The sequence below is a fragment of the Abrus precatorius genome, unplaced genomic scaffold (genome assembly GCF_003935025.1).
Source record: "Abrus precatorius isolate BTA unplaced genomic scaffold, Abrus_2018 Scaffold8, whole genome shotgun sequence".
NCBI lineage: Eukaryota > Viridiplantae > Streptophyta > Magnoliopsida > Fabales > Fabaceae > Abrus > Abrus precatorius.
The window spans coordinates 15,551,955-15,573,425 of record NW_020874428.1 but is presented as its reverse complement, the minus strand read 5'-3'; positions in this window follow the sequence as shown (position 1 = coordinate 15,573,425).

Here is a 21,471-nt window from a genome sequence, read left to right as displayed (position 1 = left end):
TAAGAATTATGTTTTTCTTAATATTGAGAGTGAGTTTTCTTACATTTAATGTTATTTTTTAGTTAATATGAGTTATTTTTTATTGAATTTTTTTTTTTTTGCTAATTAATGCGACTAAAAGTCCAAAAAGAACAACATAAAGATTTATAAGTCCAACTTTTACAAGTATCAAGGCAAAGAAAGGAGACCAACTCCGAAGGAGGAGCATTAAAACAAGATAGGGTTAAAGAGCCCTCAAGACCTAATTTAGCAAGTTTATAAGCAGAAAGATTAGCTTCTTTAAAGATGTGGGCAAATCTAATAAAACTAATGGATTTTTATCAAATTTCTAATGTTGGCGATCAACTCAAATAGAGGATGTGAAGGTTGTTGGACATGGAGAACTAAGGCTAATGCTTCTGTGGAATCACTCTCTACCTAAATAGTTTGAATATCCTTCATAGAGATCAGATGGAGTCCCTAAAATTAACCCCACAGCTATTGGATTTGTATCCATCAAGATTGACGGGGCTCGAACCCACAGCTTCCGCCTTGACAGGGCGGTGCTCTGACCAATTGAACTACAATCCTAGGGAAAAAAGCATACAACATACAGATTCTTACGGTTTCATTCAAACCTTTTTTCTATTTTAGATTCAAACCGTTGTGCTGTATCAGAAATAGATAGAGAGATAGGAATTTATCGAACGAACCGCACTCCTTCGTATGCGTCAGGAGTCCATTGATGAGAAGGGGCTGGGGAAAGCTTGAACCCAATTCCTACAATGATGAATATAAGCGCAATTAAAATTCCTGGGGAGTTATCCATTTGTGTATTTATAAGACCATTCACTATTTCTTGAAACTTGATCTCTCCCCCGGATGAACCATTCAGCAATAAAAGGAGAGTAGCCATTAAGCTTAATGTGGAAACCAGAAATGAAATTCCTATTACTGTCATGAATTATCCCTCCACAAGCAGCTCCATCATAGGACATCGTACCATCCACATTTAGTTTCAGCTGGCTAGGACAGGGAGAGAACCATTTGGTTCTGATTGGATCCTTAGTCATTCTAGGCAGAGGTTTGATTTTATTCGTGCAACAACTGAACCAAAAGTTAAAATTAATGAGTTATTTTTTATTGAGTTGTTTTTTTAGTTAGTCTAACATTAGACATTTATATGATGCATGGCTACACAATTATTTTTTATTTGTTGCATATGTATTTAGCGCTCATTTTATGGCCAAGATAGAATTAGGATAGATAGAATAAGAGTATTGTATAATAAGAATACAATTATATCCAATATCTGATGCAGATAGAAAGAAAGATATGATATAAATATATAAAAATTAACAAAATAACCTTTTTATCTATATTTGCTAGATTAAAATTTATTTTTTTAATTTATAAAAAATATATAAATAATTTAAAATATTTATAAAATTTATAAAATTTTAAAATATATCAAAATAATTTAATATATTTAAAAAATACAAAAATAGAGAGGAAGGAGATACGAGAAAAAGGGATAGAGAGAAAAGGACAATATAATAATTTAAGAGTATTTTGGAAAAGACAATTATTATCATTTCTTTCCTCTCTTAACATATACATATTCTCAAGATAGCAATTACATTAATTTAATATGATATGATAGGTAACAAACTAAATTAATCATATCTTTATGACTCAATAAACACTTGATCCTAACACCCCAAATGTTGGCAAGGATTTGCTAGCAACGTGACCTGATCACAGTGAGCTACCCTGTGCTATTGGGTCATCTCCTTTATCACCCCAAGGCTCATCATTGATCCTAACACAAGTGTCCTACAGCTGTGCCAACTGTAGCCTTAAATCATCTCCTCTTTTATAAGTATGATGCATGATAGTATCATAGTTTCTAATTAATCCCATTACCTTATTCTCGTAGGCTTTAATTACTAATACTCCCAGTACACCAAAATAGGTTTACACATGAAATTATTCAAAGTCAAGTCCTATTTCATTGTTCCATATTTTATTAATTCCTTTAACTCTACGTATCAGATTAAAAGAGTTCTAATTTGTTGGAAAATATTTACTGGTTATATACTACGTGTAGATAGACTGTTTATTCATTTCCTAATTGTCAATTTATTAGTCTAAAATCGGATCATGTCGGGTTATTCATTTAGGGGTCTGCGTTTTCTAAGCCATTTGAGTTCAAAATGTTACCACTCACCTCACTGCTACACTATGAACAATATTAGATTAAGTAGTGAATAAGGTATGATTACTTGTGGTTAGGATGTTTGTTAAATCTCTATTCTCCTTTTTTCCCCCTATGGTTTTAGGGGTATATCTAGCAGCACAATGCAGCCTTAATTTGTCTCGTTATAAGTGCATATACATATGTTTTTTGCTTACAATCTTAAAGTGTATTTATTGTACATTATGTCCAATCATTAATCTCACACTATCACCTATTTGCACGTTAAATTTAGGAAATTATTGTTGGGTTTTAACTCTTGGACTCTAGTTTCTTTTTATGTTAGTCTAACCATTAAGTGTATTCCTTTTGTGCTAAATTACTATGTTATATTCTCTACTCAATTTAAAAAATTAAATCTCAACTTATCACAATTAAATATTCAAACTGTCCAACATAATAATCTCGATTGTGCGTAACAAAATATTGGTCCATTCACCATACAGAACAAATACAACACAAGGCTTGAGCGAGAACTGTCTAGAGAACACCTTTTTCATTTTAAAATTCTTACTTGAGCAAGTGCACCCTCGTCTCAACGAGAATATAAAAAAGAGATTTTATAAAAAAAATTTCATTTCTTGCTCGCTTGAGCAGAAAACGTTTAGAGAGCCATTAAAAAATTCACCAAGTCTCGCTCGAGAGAGTTGTATCTTGTTGAGCATGTTGATTCTCACTAGAGCGAGACTTGTCCAGAGAACCATTTTGTAAAAAATGCGCAGGGGTAGCTCCCAGAATTATTTAAACAAGAGTTTTCTCTTTCTCTTAAAAAGATGTAACTAAGTTATACTTTGTAATTCACTTTAAATTAATCTCCAAATCAAGTTTCCATAGAACACAAGGCATACAACACAAATATTAACCTTAAACCAAAAGCAAATTGACAAATTAATTAAAAACATATTAGACAAATTCAATTAAGTTCAAGCAAAAATTATGAACACCAAGAAATGAAAATTGGAATTAAAATTGTGTTGTTTAACGTTGATAAGCTCGACACCTCATTCTTTAAGTGTTGTCCATTTTGATGGGGCTATTGGATCTCCTTTCTAAATCATCAACGATGGGCTTTAGCCTATGCCTATTGACTTCCCAGCTTCTTTGAGTGTTTCGGTCTTTCAGCTCCAGAACTCCTTGTGATTTGACTCTTGTTATGGTGAAGGGCCCAAACCATTTTGTCTTGAACTTTCCAGGGATGGTCTTGTCCTAGAAATTAACAAAAGAGCTGGTTGACCTTCTTTAAATTTCTTCCTCAAAGTTGTTTTGACGTGATTAACTTTGCTTGTTTTCTTAGACCCTTAAGGATTTTTCTAATTCTTTGTCTAATAATCCTCACTCTTCAGAGATTTTTCAAGATTTTTCTGCTCATTTCCAATTTTAAGCTCAGCCATATTGGATTGAAATTCTTGTTGAGCACTAAGCTTAGGAGTTGGGTCTCTAAGCAAGAAATGACTCCTTCACTATGTCCACTCTTATGTAATGAGTGTCTGTATCAGGTTGATGGGTGGATGGAAATACTTCAAATTTAACATCTTCGTCCTGAGCTCTAATCTTCATAAATAGTCTGCCTAGAATAAGAGGAACTTTAGTGTCCTCTTCCATATCCATCACTACAAAATCAACTGGAAAATTTTTTTTGTCTACCTTTACAAGCACATATTCAGCCACTCCATAAGGATATTTAATAGATTTAGCTACTAGCTGCAAGGTTATTCTTGTCGATTTTACTTCAATCTTTCCAAACCTTTTGAGAAATGACAAGGGTATTAAATTTACATTGGCCCCTAAGTCCAACAAGGCTTTACTAACATATATCTCTCCAATTGAAATAGGAATAGTGAAGCTTCTAGGATCCTTAGACTTTCTTGGTAAAAGTTTCTAAATGATTGCACTACATCTGGCTTTCAGCTCAGTTGTTTCTTCATCCTGAAACCTTCTTTTTTTTTGTGAGGAGGTCCTTCATGAATCTAGTATATTTGGGCATTGGTTCAAGGGCCTCCATGAAAGTTAAGTTAATTTGCAGTTTACTAAATATATTGATGAATCTCATGAATTGTCTTTACTTATCATTTTTATTTAATCCATTCTTTATCTCAATCTCTTTTCCTTTTTCTGATTATCCTTCCTCCTCCTCTAAACTAGCTCCAATTCCACTACTTACCAGTTTACTACTTCTTGTGATAATTGCATTACAATGCTTTTTTTGATTAGTTTGAGTGTTAGCTAAAAAATGGGCTGCTTGTTGCTCTGAAAGCTATTTAGCTAGCTAGCCCACTTGTGTTTTCAAGTTCCTTACTGAAGTTTCAATGTTCTTTTGATTTACCAAGAAAGCTTGCATGAATTTCTCCAAAGTGTCCTCCAACCTATAAATCTTCTTTGAATTAGCGAAATAATTTTGTTGTGGTTGGAATGGAGGTTGTCTATTTAATAGGTCCAGCCCTTTGCCTCCACCCTTGGTTTTGGCCTTGATTGCTTCTCCAATTATGATTGTTACCATAAGAGTTGTTTGAGAATTTGTTAGGCTGCTGTTGATTGTTCATGTACTGCACTTCCTCCTTTTTCACATTTGAAGAATAAGAGCAATGAGCACTAAGTTCAGAAAATAAGCAGGGGTTTTGTTATTTTCAAGTAATGAATTAATTTTGAAAATTTAATTGATGAAATGTATTAACCCCTAGTTCGTCCATATTAGTTCTATTATAAATTTCCTTATAATTAAATACTTTAACCTTTTCCAGAAATAGGTTAATTAGAACAAACGTTAATCAACTCTAAATTCCCATGTTATTAAGCAAATTACATGGACTCCAATCCCTGGTCCTTAGGATTAAACAATATTAGGACCAAACCCATAATTAAGCAAACCAAGTTTTGAACTCTTGTTAAGAATGAAATTAAGTTTGATTAAGCAACAATCTCTATTTTATCTTTAACTTAGTTTCAAGAAATTAGGGAAGATGGAATTCATAAAAGAAATTCATATTAGCATTAAACCCAGGACTTCAAGAACTCAAACAAACTTCACTAGGGATTAATAGTAAAATTTAGCCTTCCATGAGGATGGCGTTCAACATTACAAAAGATAAGATTCAATAAAACTCAAGAAAATGAAAGTAATAATGAAAGAAAAACTAAGATGAATTAGAAATTAACCCTAATTTGGAACCCTTGGCTGTCACCCAAGGTTTGATCTAAACTTTTGCAAATGTATCTAAAATGGAAAAGTATAAAAAATGGTAAAAAGCTCTCATCCTAAAGAGTAAAAATCCTATTTATAGTAAAGTAACGCTTCTTGAAGTGATTACCATAGCTATTGAAAGTGTTTACATGCAGCCCTTTGCAGCTTCTTTCTGTAGTGTTCACTATTATTAACAAAAGTGATTATGCGCAGTGCGCATAATTACTATGGCCAACAATAGTGAACATGCGCTGCTTCGTTGGGTTTAATATGCATGTGCATGTTTACTATAGGTAGTGAGAGTAAACATGCACAACTTCATTGTAGGAATTACTCATTATAGTGACTACTTTCACTGTTGGGAGTAATTACTTCACTTGCCCTTGAAAATAACTTGCTGTAGTAGTTACTTTAGGTACTAGAAGTAGTTACTTTCACTGCATTTCTTCTTAAGAGCCTAATGGCCATAGATTTTGTTCAGAAATTCCTGCACACTTATTCTAGTGAGTAAAATTGCAAAAGATAATTAGAAAAGTGATGTAAATTGAACCAAAAACAAAAAAGTTATAATAATTGACACAAATGAGGTTTTTATAATATTTACAATTTCTAAGTTCATTTTTCTATTAAAAATATGCGAAAAAGGTAAGTAAAATATCAATAAAATGTGGATTCATCAGCCTTGATTGCTTCTCCAATTATGATTGTTACCATAAGAGTTGTTTGAGAAGTTGTTAGGCCGCTATTGATTGTTCATGTATTACACTTCCTCCTTTTTCACATTTGAAGAATAAGAGCAATAACTATTGGAATGGTCACCTCCATAGTATCACACAGGAGAGGCTATGCTTGTTGAATAGGCGACGAGGCTACAACATGTAGTTGTTGAGGAAGGTTGGATATTTGCTTGATAAGGGTCTCAATTTGCTGAGTTAAAATTTTATTCTGAGCTAATAATGCATCAATTATGTTCAACTCTAGAACTCCCTTTCTTTGCACAGGATGCCTATGATGCTAAGCTTGATAGTCAGTGGAGGCAAGAATTGACATCATTATACCTCCAACTACCATATCTAGGATCATTTTGGTGTCAGGCCTTAAACAATTGTAAAATATATTGAGCTAGGAAATATCATCAAACCTATGATTAAGGCACTTCCTTAGCAGAGATTTGAGGTGCTTCTAAGTCTCACAAAAAGATTCACCAACTCCTTGATGAAACACTAAAATGTCAAATTTAGTAGTGAGAAACTGGGATGGTGAAAAAAAATCTATTTAGGAATTTCTCTTCCACATCACTCCAGCTGGTGAGACTCTGATTTTAGGTGTGATTGTAGTCATGCTTTTTCTTTTCCCACCAAAGAGAAAGGGAAAAGTCTCAAATATGCAACTTCTTTACTTCCTTGAGGGATACCCATTATGCCACACAACTTATAATGTAGAGAGGTGAGTGTGCAGGTCTTCATGGTCAAGTCTTGAAAATGGATTCACACCCACAAGACTAAGGAATGTTGGCTTCATCTCCATTATTCCAGTAGTTGGAACCACAATACTAGAAAAATGCCTTGGTCCCTGCTAGACCGCATAGTCACCAAGGGTTCTCCCTGGTGGATTTGCTCCTTGTTCACCCATTTTTGGTTGTTTGGGAGGTGATTGCTCAATTTAAGATTCGGGTTGAGGTTGAGAAGGTCCCTCTTTCTCTTCTCCTCGTTTATATTTTTCTTGTTGCATGTCTCCTTTTGCTAATTGATCTTTCTATTTCTGATTTAAAAACAAAAGGTTTGATCAAATTATGACCTCGCATACAAGAACAAACACTTCACAAGGAAATTAGCAAGGTCGTATTTTAGTCATAATATAGTTTGAACAAATACTAATGTCTTATGATGCACTCTTATTATATTCACTCGCTGGATTCCTTTTACCTGAGATTTTAATATATATTTATTAAGTGATAATTCCTTACCTAAACAACAAATAATCTAGCACTAATATTAAGAGTTATTAAGCATACAATAGATTAAAATTTATTCCTATAATATCAACCTGTTGTGTGAATTTATCCTAGTCGGGTCCGAAGGTAGTTTCTCAACTCACTCCAAGTTCCCAAATCATGAATCATTTCCTGTAGGGTAGAAATAAGAATTAATATCAAGATAAACACACCAAACTCATGGAAAATGAACAAACTATATTAATGAACCAAAATATTCAGAAAGCTAATATTACATTTGATTGCCTAAGAAGTTCTAACCACTCATACTATACAAAACAACAAGCAAATTCATGCAAAAGGGATAGAAATTAGCTCTCCAATGGTGTAGCCACCTTCCCACGCTCTCCTCTTACTCTGCACTCCAAAACCAAGTTAGGTTAATAGCATTCCCATCCCTTTCTCGTTCTTGGACTCTTTTGATTTAGGGTATTTAATGAATTCTCGCTTGAGCGGGATTTTTGTTGCTCAAGCGAGAATTACACAACAATGCCTTAAAGTTTCAACTGATCTTGCTCAAGTGAGACCTCTCCTCGCTTAGGCGATATTCTTGCTTAAGTGAGACCTACCTCACTCAAGCGAGAATAAGGTAGAATGGACCTACAACAGCTTAAGGGTCGCTCAGGCAAGCCATATCTTGCTTGAGAGAGATTTGAATGTTTTATGGACTTTACTTCTCTTCTTTTCACTCTTTATTCCGTCATGCCTTGCTTTTACTATTTAGCAAAAGAAAAAAGGATCAAATACTATCATATAACTACACATTTAAATCAAATAATTACTATTTAGGTGGCTAAACTTCAATTGGCATGAAATATAAATTGCATCAAATTAAAAGGAACTTTGAGTGTAAAATAGTAAAAAAAGCAACCAAATAAGTGCCAAAATATATACAAAAAAATACTACAAAATGACACTTACCATAATTGAAAATTAGTCATGCCATATATTTATAAAGTAATGGATATAGTTAAAGAGTAAATTGCGAAAACCTTCAAAATCAAGAGTCAAGGTATAAAAAGACGTGGAAGATTGTTGATACTAGATGGAATTTACAACTATATAAGCCTCTCCATACAACTACCTATTATCTTAATCCTATGTCTCATTATGACAATAAATTCAATCGGTTTTATTTGGCTTGTATGAGAACATTGAAAGAATAGCTCTAGAGAGAAGGATAATATTTTCTATTGACTAGCAACTTGAAAATTTCAAGGCTGCTAAGAGACTGTTTGGAAAGAATATGGCAAAGGATATTAGAGATAAGAAGCAACATGATATTTTAAATTAGTTTTTTTTAGAATTTTAAACTTTTGATTTTAAAGCAAACTAGGCAATATTTTTCTATAACATACATCTTATTTTTGTTTTAATAGGACTTTGGTGGGAAAGTTATGGAGAGTACAAAGAGCTAACAAAAGTAGCTATGAGAATTTTAAGTCTCACATGTAGTACTATGCATTGTGAAAGAAATTGGAGTATATTTGACCAAGTGGATATTAAGAGGAGAAATCACTTGGAGCAATAAAGATTAAATGCACTTGTTTTTGTCTTGAAAGAAAAAAATCAAAAAATTATACAAATATAATAATTGAAAGTTCTAAAGATAATGATGTTGATTCTTCCTTAACAGTTACCAATAGTGACTCGAGGAATGAATGGATCTTGCATTTTGGTGCATCTTTTCATATTACACCTAATATACATTTTTTCTTCTCTTATGAAAAGCGAGAAGGAAAGTTCGTATTAGGAGACAATAAAATTATTGGAGTTATAGGTGAAGAAGTTTTGTGAATCAGATTGAACGATGGTACTGAAAGGAAATTCTAGGCATGAGATGTACCAAATCTTGAGAGGAAATTAATCTCGTTGAGTGCCCTAGACAATCGAGGGTACAAGTTTATTGGAGAAGATGGTTTCTTAAAGGTGACTAAAGGTGCGATGGTGGTGATTAAAGGAAAACTACAATGAGGGATCTATATACTGCTTGGAAGCACAACCCTAGGAGCTGTTGCTATTTTATTCTTTGAAAGATCAAATAATGTCACACAATTATGGCACGTAAGGCTTGGCCATATGAGTGAGAAGGGAATGAAGAAACTTGCTAATAGAAGATTGTTGAAAGGTTTGAAGAATTATAAACTTGATTTCTATGAAAATTGTGTTTTTAGAAAGCATAAACTAGTGAAATTTGGTTGTGTAAAACATAGCAGCAAGGAGATACTTGAGTATGTCCACTTCAATGTTTGGGGTCCAACTCCCATTAACTCATTGGGTAGAGCTCGTTATTTTCTTATGCTTATAGATGATAATTTCAGGAAAGTCTAGGTTTATTTCCTGAAACATAAAGATGAAATGTTCATCAAATTCAAGCAATGAAAGACTATGGTCGAGAAGCAAACCAAGCTGTCAATCAAGAGACTGAGAACCAACAACAGTGGTGAATTTTATTGCAGAGAATTTGAGGAGTTTTGCAGAAATACATGTATAGTGAGACATTATATTGTACATGGAACACTACAACAGAACGACATTGCAAAACGCATGAATAGAACACTTCTAAAGTGTGCACGTTGCATGCGGATCAACGTTGTACTTCCAAATCATTTTGGGCTGAGGCAGTCAATACAACTGTATACCTGGTAAATAGATCTCCATCAATTGCAATTAATCTAAAGATTCCTCAAGAGGTATGGTCCAATGACCTATAAATCATTTTGATTTGAAGATATTTGGTTGTCCTGCATATACTTATTTGAGTTATGGTAAACTTGAGCATAGGACAAGAAAGTGTATATTTCTAGGGTATGCATGAGGGGTGAAGGACTATAAACTATTATGTATGGAGAAGTCATGTTCACCCAAGATCATTGTTAGTAGAGATGTTAAGTTTGATGAGAGGACAATGATAAATCAAAAAGGAGAATCTAACGAAGGTTAGGGAGAATCAGATCGTGGTGCTAAGGGACAGATGGAGCTAGAGATTGACGTTAGAAAAATAGAGCGAAAAGAAGATCCAAATTAGCCGTGTACTTTAGGTGTTACTTAACTTGAAGTGGAACAATATGATGAATCTAATAGTAGGGATCATAATGAAGAAAATAAAGAAGAACCATACAATATTGCTACTAGTAGGAAAAGACAACAAATTTGAAGACCTCAGAGATATTTGAGTTTTGTTACTTGTGCACTAGACTCGTTAGATGCAAATCCTATAACATTTGCTTTTGCTATGATAGATGGTGCGATAGGAGATGAACCGTCTACCTATCGTGATGCAATAGACATTAATGAGTCAACAAAATGGCTAATAGCAATGAACGAGGAGATTGAATCTCTTAAAAAAAAAAGATGTGAGAGCTGGTGAAACTTCCTAAGGGAAAAAGAATCATTGGGTGCAAATGGATCTTTAAAAGGAAAGAAAGAATTCCTAGTACTGAACTTCAAGGTTCAAGGCATGACTAGTAGAAAAGGATTATATGCAAAAAGAGGGTATTGACTTCTATGAAGTATTCTCTCGTGTGATGAAGCATAACATTATTAGGATCCTCTTAGCTATTGTAAGAATATTTGACTTAGAATTAGAATAGCTTGAGGTGAAGACGACATTCTTGCATGGTGAGCTAGAGGAGTAAATGTAAATGAGTCAACAATAATGGTTTATTGTTCTTAGAAAAATAATCATGTATACTTGTTGAAGAAGTTATTCTATGACTTGAAACAATTCAAAGGAAATGATATAAGAGGTTTAATGTATTTATGATTGATAATGGATATAAAAGAAATCAATATGAATAAACTAATGTGATTGTTAAAGGTGCATAGTAAAAAATTTGTTTGTAAAAAAGAATGAATTTCTAATCCATAAAAAAAAAATTGAAAATGTTTTGTAAGTGACTTTTTAATATACCATTTATAGGTTTAAGGGAAGCTTATAAAATAATCATGTATAGTTATTTTAAGGCATTATACACTAAATAAAGGGAAATTTGAAATTATTGTTAATATATATATATATATACATATATATATATATATACATATATATATATATATATATATATATTAATAATTATATGTAAAACATGTAATTGATATAGATGAAAAATAAATTAAGTCAATCGAGAATAGTGAAAAGTAGAATTTCAATCCTCTTTTAATTGTATAATTACTTTTAATTTAATAGATTAAATGTAAATATTTTATTATTAATAATAAATATATACTATATTGAACTAAATTAACAAGATACATTTTAAGTTTTTTTTTTAAATTATATATTCAAATAAGAATGAATTGATTTTTTTTTCATATTCTTAGTGTGGTGTGTCAAAATTTTAAAATTAAATTTAAATTAAGATTTAGTAAAATTATAACAATTTTTTTTAAATTTAATTTACTTAAAAGAGAAAAACATCTTCAATTAGTTAAAATACATTAATTTGTAAAATTAAAATAAGAAAATAATGCTTAAAATAATATAAATATTAAACATTCGATACAAGAGAAGCCATGTGTAAGGAGGATGTCAAAAACTTTTAAAAGTATTTTTCTTTAATTAAGAATGATGAATTGAATTAAATTTAAATTTAAAATAAGGAAATAAAATTTAATAGGAATAAAAATTAACCAAAACACTTAAATGGTCAATGTAAAAAGAAGTAACATGAGTAATGAAAAATGATAATCCAAAAGTTAACACAGAGAAAGATAATATTTTGATTAACATATATATTTAGTTATTATATTTTATATTCATTTATAAAATTGGTGAACGATGAGTTTTCATTTTGTTTTGCAAAAAGATTTGTCGTTAACCTTCATCAAAATTTGTAGAAAAATTTATGTAATCTAGGGTGCAAACCTAGGTTGTCTCCAAAAAATTTAGTTTGTAACATACATTGAACATGTTATGAACATTTACTATAAAAGCAATTAAAACAAGGGAGTTTTGTGTGATTCCAATATTAATGTAAAGGCAAGCGATGAAATTAATGAATCCAATCAATGAAATATGCAATCCTTAGTTTGTTCATGCAATTCTATCCTTATCCCTCTCAAGATTCAATACTTTTTCTCTTCCTCTGAATTAGGGTAACTCAAAAAGCATGAATTAACATTAGATTCCTATACAAATTAAGCAATTTGTATGGGCTCCAATCTCTCATCCCCAAGATAATGCTACCTTAGAAATTAACTTAGGATTAAGCAAACCAAGTTATGAATTTCATTAAAATGATTAGGGTTAATTAAACAATGTCCCCCTCATTCAAACATTAATTCAATTCAAAGAGTTGGGAAAAATAAATTCATGAAGGAAAGAGAATTATATTAACATTCATACCCAGGAATTTAAGAGTACATGAACTTACTAAGAATTACAAGGAAGTTTAGCTCTCCATGAGGATGGGTCTTACAAAATTAAGATGAAAGATAAAGGAATTCAATGACATCAATGCAAGAATTAAAGGAAATTTAAGAGGAAATTGTAAATCAAACCCTAAGATTGCCCTTGATTGTCACTCAAGGATCCCAAGCTCTGCAAAATGCTCCCAAAAGTGGCAAAGAATCTAAAATTATGCAAAAATATCCGTACCATAATTTCTAAAAATCTATATATACTAAGTCTGACATGGCCCCATAGTGATCACTCTGTAAACAAGAGTATTTATGCACAGCAACTTTAGATTTTTCCCTTTCTGGAGTGATTGCTCTCACTTTTGAGAGTAAACACGTGCAGGCACTTTGAGTCTGGGCATCTCTGGAGTGATTACTCTCACTTTTGAGAGTAAACACGCGCAGGGCACTTCCTTCTAGGCGTCTCTGGAGTGATTACTCTGGTATCTGAGAGTGGCTACTCTCAGTTCATATTTTTCCAAAGAGCCAAAAATTCATGAAGTTTGTCTAGAATTTCCTGCACAATTATTCAAATGATCAAAATTGCAAAATATATTCACAAAAATTAATGGAAATAAGACAAAAATTAAGAAAGCTATTGTTTTTTTACCTAAATGAGATTTTAATGTTATTTACAATCTCTAAGTCTATTTTTTTCTATTAAAACTTTATAAAAACCAAACAAAATATCTATAAAGTGTGGATCCATCACAACCCCAAACTTAAACTTTTGCTTGTCTTTAAGCAAACCAAAACTCAAGAAAATTGAACGTAAAGGGTTGGATTTATCCAAAAAATTTTCTCAAAGATTTCCAATTCAATCTTAGACTCCAATTAGCACTTCCAATATTTCCAAAATCATGAATTTATTCAACAAAGCAATCACACTCACATCATCTATTTTGATGCAAAGTCCCACTAAACCGAAACAAAAATCCAGCAAAGTTTCATGCAGTCCACACAATGCAAAGAAATGATCTAGGTCACAGTATAGTGTTTTACTCTCACTCATTAATGTTGCAGACTTAGTGTTTCTCTCAATTCATGCATTTTGCCTTACCCTACCATATGCTTGCCCATATTCTCAATCTCCTTTGCCTAGATAGAATGAATCATCTATCATAAGGGCTTTGTTGGTCACAAATGTGGTTAGATTAGGTTCAATTTTTTATCAAGGAATGGAAAAAGCTCAAGTGGGTTTTTAAGAAAGGGAAATTCTTTTGAGTGAACGAGTACAACAACTAGAATGTAATGCACTAAAGGATGCAATTTATGAGGTTCAAGCATTCTTTCATCATGTTTTTCATTATTTTGCCTTATGTGGAACTTCTTTTTCTATCAAAATGACTTGTTGTATTTTTCTTTTTCTTTTCCTTATACTTCCATTCATTCATTTTTTTATTTTTTTTTTGATTCATTGGACTTTGGCAATCATTCTTTTCTTCAAATTCAAGCATTTTTTTTGACATGTAATATGGACATGTATAATGCTCACCACCCCAAACTTAAGATCTTGCTTGTCCTTAAGAAACTACAGTCATAACTAGCACCCCAAATTTAGTTTTTTGCAATCATTCTTGACGCAACTCAAAAGAAATACCTTTCTTAAGGGAAGAAAACTATATTTGCAGGCTAAGTTTAGCAAAAGAAGGGAGTGTAGAACAAGGAAAATTTGGTGGAAGGGTGTTCTAGGGTGGGTATGTGCAAAGAAGGCCTCAATCATCTAGATGAAAAAATTGTACAATGCATATTCAATTAAGAAATAGGGCAAGTTCTAGAAGATGAATGCAAAAGTACATGTAATATGCACACAGAAAAGAATTTTAAGGCCCAATTCTCTACCATGGTAAAAGATGATAATTACGTAGCAACATGTGGATACAGTTCACCTTACAGGAAACTATGTTCAGTATGGTAGGAACGATAATTATTTACAAAACAAAGAATGATTGAGTTGAATGGGAAATGCGATTAGAATATAAAATCAGAATTAGAAAACTAAATTTTATAAAAATAAAGAAACAAAGAAGTTGTTTTTGTATTTTATCTATGAACTATGCAGGAAAAACAGACTAAACAATGTGAAACAGAGGCAAAGAGATCACCTCCCTTTCAGAGTCACACTCAGAGATCAATTTCATGCTCGTCTTGATGTTACTGAGGGCATTCTCTGCACAAAGACGCATAGTGGATTCAACACAGATTATAAGAATGGAAATTAAACTGCAAATAGTATATATAAAAGCGTCAAAGAGTGTTCAAGGGGTGATGCAGGAAAATACAGGAGAAAATAGTACTAAAGATGATAATTACAAGGAAAGTAATATTTACTAAATACAGGGAAATGAACTAGAAATTGCAGAAATAGAAATGACGGAAAGAAAAGCGAAGCTAAATAAGATCTTCATTTGAGCTGGAGGATGAAAGATTGTCATCATTCTTATCATCATCCTCTTCCTCCTCTGAAGAACTGGAGTTGTTATCCTTCTCAGCTGCAGGTGCATGGGTGGTGGTGAATGGAGGTAAATCCTACTTAACTGCTGCTCTAAGGAAAGGGACAGTGAAGGTAGGGGTGTCATAAATCTGTTCTGATGTCATGCCCAGCTTCTTTCCTATGTTGAGGGACATAGTTTCTAGGAGGATCAGCATAGATTTCTGGCCATCATGGATTGCATCCTGCCTCAATGCTATTTGCTTGACCTATTCTCTAAGATTCAACTGGCTTCTCTTCTTATATTCAGCAGGTAGGGAGAGACTTGGGTCAGCAAACTTCTTTTTAGAATTGAAAAGATCTTTCACCATGGCAGTAGTGATAGGAGGGGCAGCTTTGACTCTCTTTTGATATTCACCTATTTCTACTCCAGCATCTTGGCAAAGCATGGTGATGATGGAAGGAAAAGCAAGGGAGTCCCTCTTGGTGCTTAAGATGCTCATGATGAAGTTACTGATAATGTCTTCCACATGGATTGGCATACCAGTGAGGATGGCATATATAAGCTCAACTCTTTTGACAACCAATGTAGAGGAATGGCGTATTGGCATGAAGGAGCTCAGCAAGAAGATGCTCCACACCTTGGCTGGTGGAATGAGGTATTTGGTGGTCAGATTCTTTGGCATGAGCTGCATGTCAAACTCCCAATTTTCTCCTGGTTTACAGATGGCTTGGAGTATGAGCTTGTAGTCCTTCTCTTCTAGATAGTTGAATGTGGTAAAATCAAGCTTTCCAGCTCTCCTCTCCACTGGAGGTATGTTTAGAACCCTCTGAATGTTGGATGGGAAAAATCAATTTCCACACCTCGCACCATGGTGTGTTTGAGGGCCAACTGATCTCCTTTCACCCTCATTGCATTAGCATAAAATTCTTGGGTGATCTCCTTCCACCCATTTCCAGCACAAGTGGTAAATAGATCCCAACTTCTTCTCTGAATTTCCTCCTGAAATTGAGTGTATGTGCCCTCCTAGATCTCAAAATTATGATCCTGCACTATCTGCCTTCATAGGATGTTGGTTCTGAAATATTCTTCATGAGCTAATGATCGAAACCTTGGGTCATGTGTAGGAGGGGGTCTGGATGATGAAGCTCCAACAGTTCTGGCTCTCTTGGTTCTAAGGATGGTCTTCCTGGGTGTATTGGCCATGTTGCTGCTGAAAAATAAAGAGAAATAGTGAGTTGGTTATAGAAAGAGGCAGGTACAAGTATTAAATTTGACTTTAGCAGATTCAAAGTTTAAGTGATGTCAGAGTGTGCATTGTGTGGTGTTGTGCTGCCAAAGTGTTCACTATGCAGAATGACAGTAACTACTCTGGATACAGGGTAGCAATAATTTATGCAGAAAGGTTAAAGCATATCAGTTCAAAAAGGCAGGCTTAACAAGAAATAATGTGTAGAACAACTGCTGCATGTGTGGTGGCAGATATGCTATACATATGCAGTAAAGAACATGACAAAATGATGATCATGGCACACAATAATCACTCTAGAACCTAGTCCTGGCAAGTATTATGCAGCAAATTTAAAAAATAACTAGGCTAAGCATGTGGATGAAGGTTAAAAGTGAGTATTCATGCTTCAGAAATTGTACACACAGTTAGTGAATGCATTTGAGCATGAGAGTGAACAGATAGTGTTATGCAATTGCAAAATGAGGATTATGCAACTAAATGCCCAATATGAGAAATGATAGACAATAGTTACTTTGAGATTTAACTCTGGTAAGTGTTACTTAGCAACAATCCAACAGAGTGTGACAATATGGAAAATGACAAGAGTGAATGAAAATGCAAAAAAATGTGCTTATTAAAGGTTGAATTGGTGCAGCAGGTAACAAAAACAATGAGTTCAAGCAGATAGAATGCAGTATCTAATAACTACTTTAGCTCAGGGCGTATTTGTGGAGATGAGAGTAACCATTCTCAATATGCAGAGTATTAAAAATAAGGTGTATGCTGTGTATGATCATGCAACAAGGGTGATTGAATGTGTATAATAAAAGTGCAGCAATGATAACAATTTATCACATTCAAGACAGCAAAGAATCCCAAATTATCACGTTGTGGTGGGGGAAATATTTCCAGTAACATGATCATGGCAATTATCACTATAAGGCTTATTTGCTGCCAAAACAACTAGGATAACACAAGGGAATTGTGTAATTAGTAGTGAATTCAGGAAATGCATCAAAAATTAAAAATTACACATCCTAGTTGAACTATGTAAACATCAACACAACAGAACACCCAAAGTGAAAACTCTTACAAATGGGAGTGGCTACTCCTAAGGCAGCACTTCTCAATTCAGCAAAACAATCAAATGAAGTGCCCCATTCATCTTTCAATCACCTAAACATCCAAGTAATAACTTTTGCAATTTAACAATTTTAGTCCAAAAGTTCAAAATTCAGAACATCCAAAATGAGTACTCTGGGCGCACAGGGCAACTACCCTAGGGTTTAAAATGTCTAAAGTGCAGCAATTAAACGCAATTAACTGGTTCCATTAAGTCTCAAATGCAGAAACACTTATGGAATTACAAATTAAAACACACAATTACAGTCCAGGAGATTGGGAAGTTGAAATCCCTAATTTCACAACAAGAACCTTAATTCCAGGAAATAAAAGTTAAGAATTACCTGAATTGGATTTGCAGGTTACGAAAAAGATGTGAGCAAACTGAACCTTTGGGGTGAGAAACCAAATACGAATGAGTGAAGGGGAGGAATTTGAGAATGGCAGTGAGAAATGTTCAGAATTGGGGTAAGAGTGTGTGAGAGTGAGCACTATATATATATATATATATATATATATGTGTGGCCAGAGTGAGTAACAAGCTCTGTGCGTGTTTACTGTCAACTTTTCAAGAGTAAACACTCCAAAAGCTTTAGGGTCAAAGTGGGTAACAAGCTCTGCGCGTGTTTACTGTCAACTTTTCAAGAGTAAACACTCCAGAAGCTTCACCCTGGGCGCTGTGCTAAAATGCTTGGGCGTGTTCACTATGACTTTTAAAGAGTAAACACGCGCATCACCTTGGGCTTACAATCAATGAAAGTAATCACTATTAAGTGTGAGAGTGCTCACTACAGAGAGTGAATATGCAAGTTAGAATTGAAAGTGATTACTTTTGTTCAGAAAAGTGCTTACTTTCAGGATGATCTTTTGTTTTTTTGTTTTTTTTACCAAGGGGATTGCCTTAAGCTTGAAAAATATTTACCATCCTACTGCATCCAAACTTCCTTGATTTTGTGCAGCATTTAGTCCCCACAATCACAATCTTACTCTGCAAAAATGGGAATTATGCAGAAAAAACCATGTTAGTTGATGCAACAAGGTACCAAGATAAGGAAGTATCAAAATAGAGAGGCTTCAAATGTAAGACCAGCATTTATTGCAGAAAAATAACTAAAATTCCTAAGATTTTTGTGAGTTGCCTCTCACACAGCGCTTCTTTAACGTCACTAGCTTGACGCATGAAGTAGATTACTCAGACCATAGGTTGTAGGAGAGATTTGTGCATGGTGAATGCAGTTCAATCTCCTCAACTTCTTCCAAGGTAACTGAATTTTGCAAGAATGGCTTCAACCGGTGTCCATTCACCATAAAGCTTTTGCTAGTGGAGTCACTTATGATTTCCACTGTACCATGGGAGAATACCTTTGTAACAGTGAAAGGTCCAAGCCGAGAATTAAACAAAAGAACCTTTTGACCAATGTAGAACTCTTTGCTTGAAATCTTCTTGTCATGGTATTGTTTGGTCTTTTCCTTGTAAATTTTGGAGTTCTCATAGGCCTCCAGACGTAGTTCCTCCAACTCTTGCAGCTGTAATTTCCTCTGCTCTCCAGCTGAGTCATAATGGACATTGCAAGTCTTTACTACCCAATAAGCTTTGTGTTCCACTTTAACTGGCAGATGGCAGGCTTTTCCATAGACCACCCTGTATGGTGACATTCCCAAGGGTGTCTTAAATGTTGTTCTATGTGCCCACAAGGCATCATCAAGCCTGTGGCTCCAATCTTTTCTATGGGGCTGCACTACTCTCTCAAGTATTTTCTTGATTTCCCTATTGGAGAGCTCAACCTTCCCATTTGTCTGTGGGTGGTAGGCAGTGGAAACTTTGTGCATAACTCCATATTTCTTCAACAATACTTCTATAGTCCTATTGCAGAAGTGACTTCCTTGATTACTAATGATGGCTCTAGGGATTCCAAACCTACAAAACAAGTTGCTACGGACAAAATCTGCAACAACTTTAGCATAATTAGTCCTGGTGACTTTAGCTTCCACCCATTTTGAGACATAATCAACAGCAAGAAGTATATACAGAAAACCAAAAGAGGAAGAGAATGGTCCCATAAAATCAATACCCCAGACATCAAAGATGTCACAGTACAGGATGAGTTGCTAGGGCATCTCTTGTCTCCAGGTAATTACTCTGCCTGCTCTTTGGCATCTTTCATAGGTGGAATATGCTTGCTATGAATCCTTGAAAATGGAGGGCCAATACAGTCCTGCATCCAATACTTTTCTTGCAGTCCTTTGGGGTCCTTGATGACCTCCTATAACTGAGGCATGACAGAACTGCAGTATGGATGAGATCTCTTCATCAGGCACACATCTTCTAATGACTTGGTCACTGCAGAATTTCCATAAATAAGGGTCATCCCAAACATAGTGTTTGACATCACTCTTTATCTTATCCTTTCTAGCTTTTGGTGCACCTGCTGGAAAAACTCCTGCAACAAGAAAATTAACAATGTTAGTGTACCAAGGTGCCTGTGAAGCATACAACTCTAAGAGTTGTTCATCAGGAAAGTCATCTAAGATTGGAATAGGGTTAGGAACTCCTTTTATCCGGCTCAGGTGGTCAGCTACCAGATTTTGTGTTCCGCTCCTATCCTTGATCTTCAGATCAAACTCTTGAAGTAGAAGCATCCATCTTATAAGCCGAGGCTTAGAATCTGTCTTTTTCAGTAAGTACTTCAAAGCAAAATGATCAGTAAAAACCATAACTTTTGACCCTAACAGATATGATCTAAACTTGTCCAGTGCAAAAATGATGACCAACAATTCTTTTTCAGTTGTGGTGTAATTAGATTGTGCTAGATCCAAAGTTCTAGAAGCATAATAAATGATGTGAGGAAACTTACCAACCCGCTGTTTCAATGCAGCCCTCACTGCAAAATTGGATGCATCACACATTAATTCAAATGGTGTGGTCCAGTCTAGAGGTTGGATGATGGGTGTGGTCGTCAGGGCTTCCTTAAGCATATTAAACGTTTCTTTGCACTTTTCATCAAAATTGAACTCAGCCTCCTTTTGCAAAAGCTTAGACAGGGGAATGACAATTTTGGAGAAGTTCTTAATGAATCTCTTGTAGAACCCTGCATGGCCAAGAAAAGCACGAACCTCTCGAACACAAGAGGGGTAAGGTAGTTGTGCAATAACATCAAGTTTTGCGGGATCTACTTCAATTCCCTTTTCAGAAATGATATGGCCTAATACTACATCTTGCTCTACCATGAAATGACATTTTTCAAAATTTAGTACAAGGTTAGTATCAATACATCTTTTCAAAATTTTTTCTAAATTAACCAAACATGCAGAAAAAGATGGGTCATATACAGTAAAGTCATCCATAAAGACTTCTATGCAATGCTCCACTAAATCAGAAAAAATACTGAGCATGCATATTTGAAATGTGCCTGGAGCATTGCACCAGCCAAACGACATTCTCCTATAGGCAAAAGTGCCAGAAGGACATGTAAAAGTGGTTTTTTCCTGGTCTTCAGGTGCTATGCAAATTTGAAAATAACCGAAAAAACCATCAAGGAAACAATAGTGAGACTTACCAGCCAACCTTTCCAACATCTGATCAATGAAAGGAAATGGGAAGTGATCTTTCTGGGTCACTTGGTTAAGCCTTCTGTAGTCTATACAGACTCTCCAACTATTCTGGACTCTGGTGGGTATCAACTCATCTTTTTCATTCTTCACCACAGTGAGTCCAGATTTCTTAGGAACCACTTGGACTGGGCTGACCCAAGTGCTATTGGATATAGGACAGATAATCCCAGCTTGCAGCAACTTGGTGACTTCCTTCTTCACCACATCTAAAATGGTGGGATTTACCCTCCTCTGAGGCTGCCTCATTGGTTTAGCACCCTCCTCCAA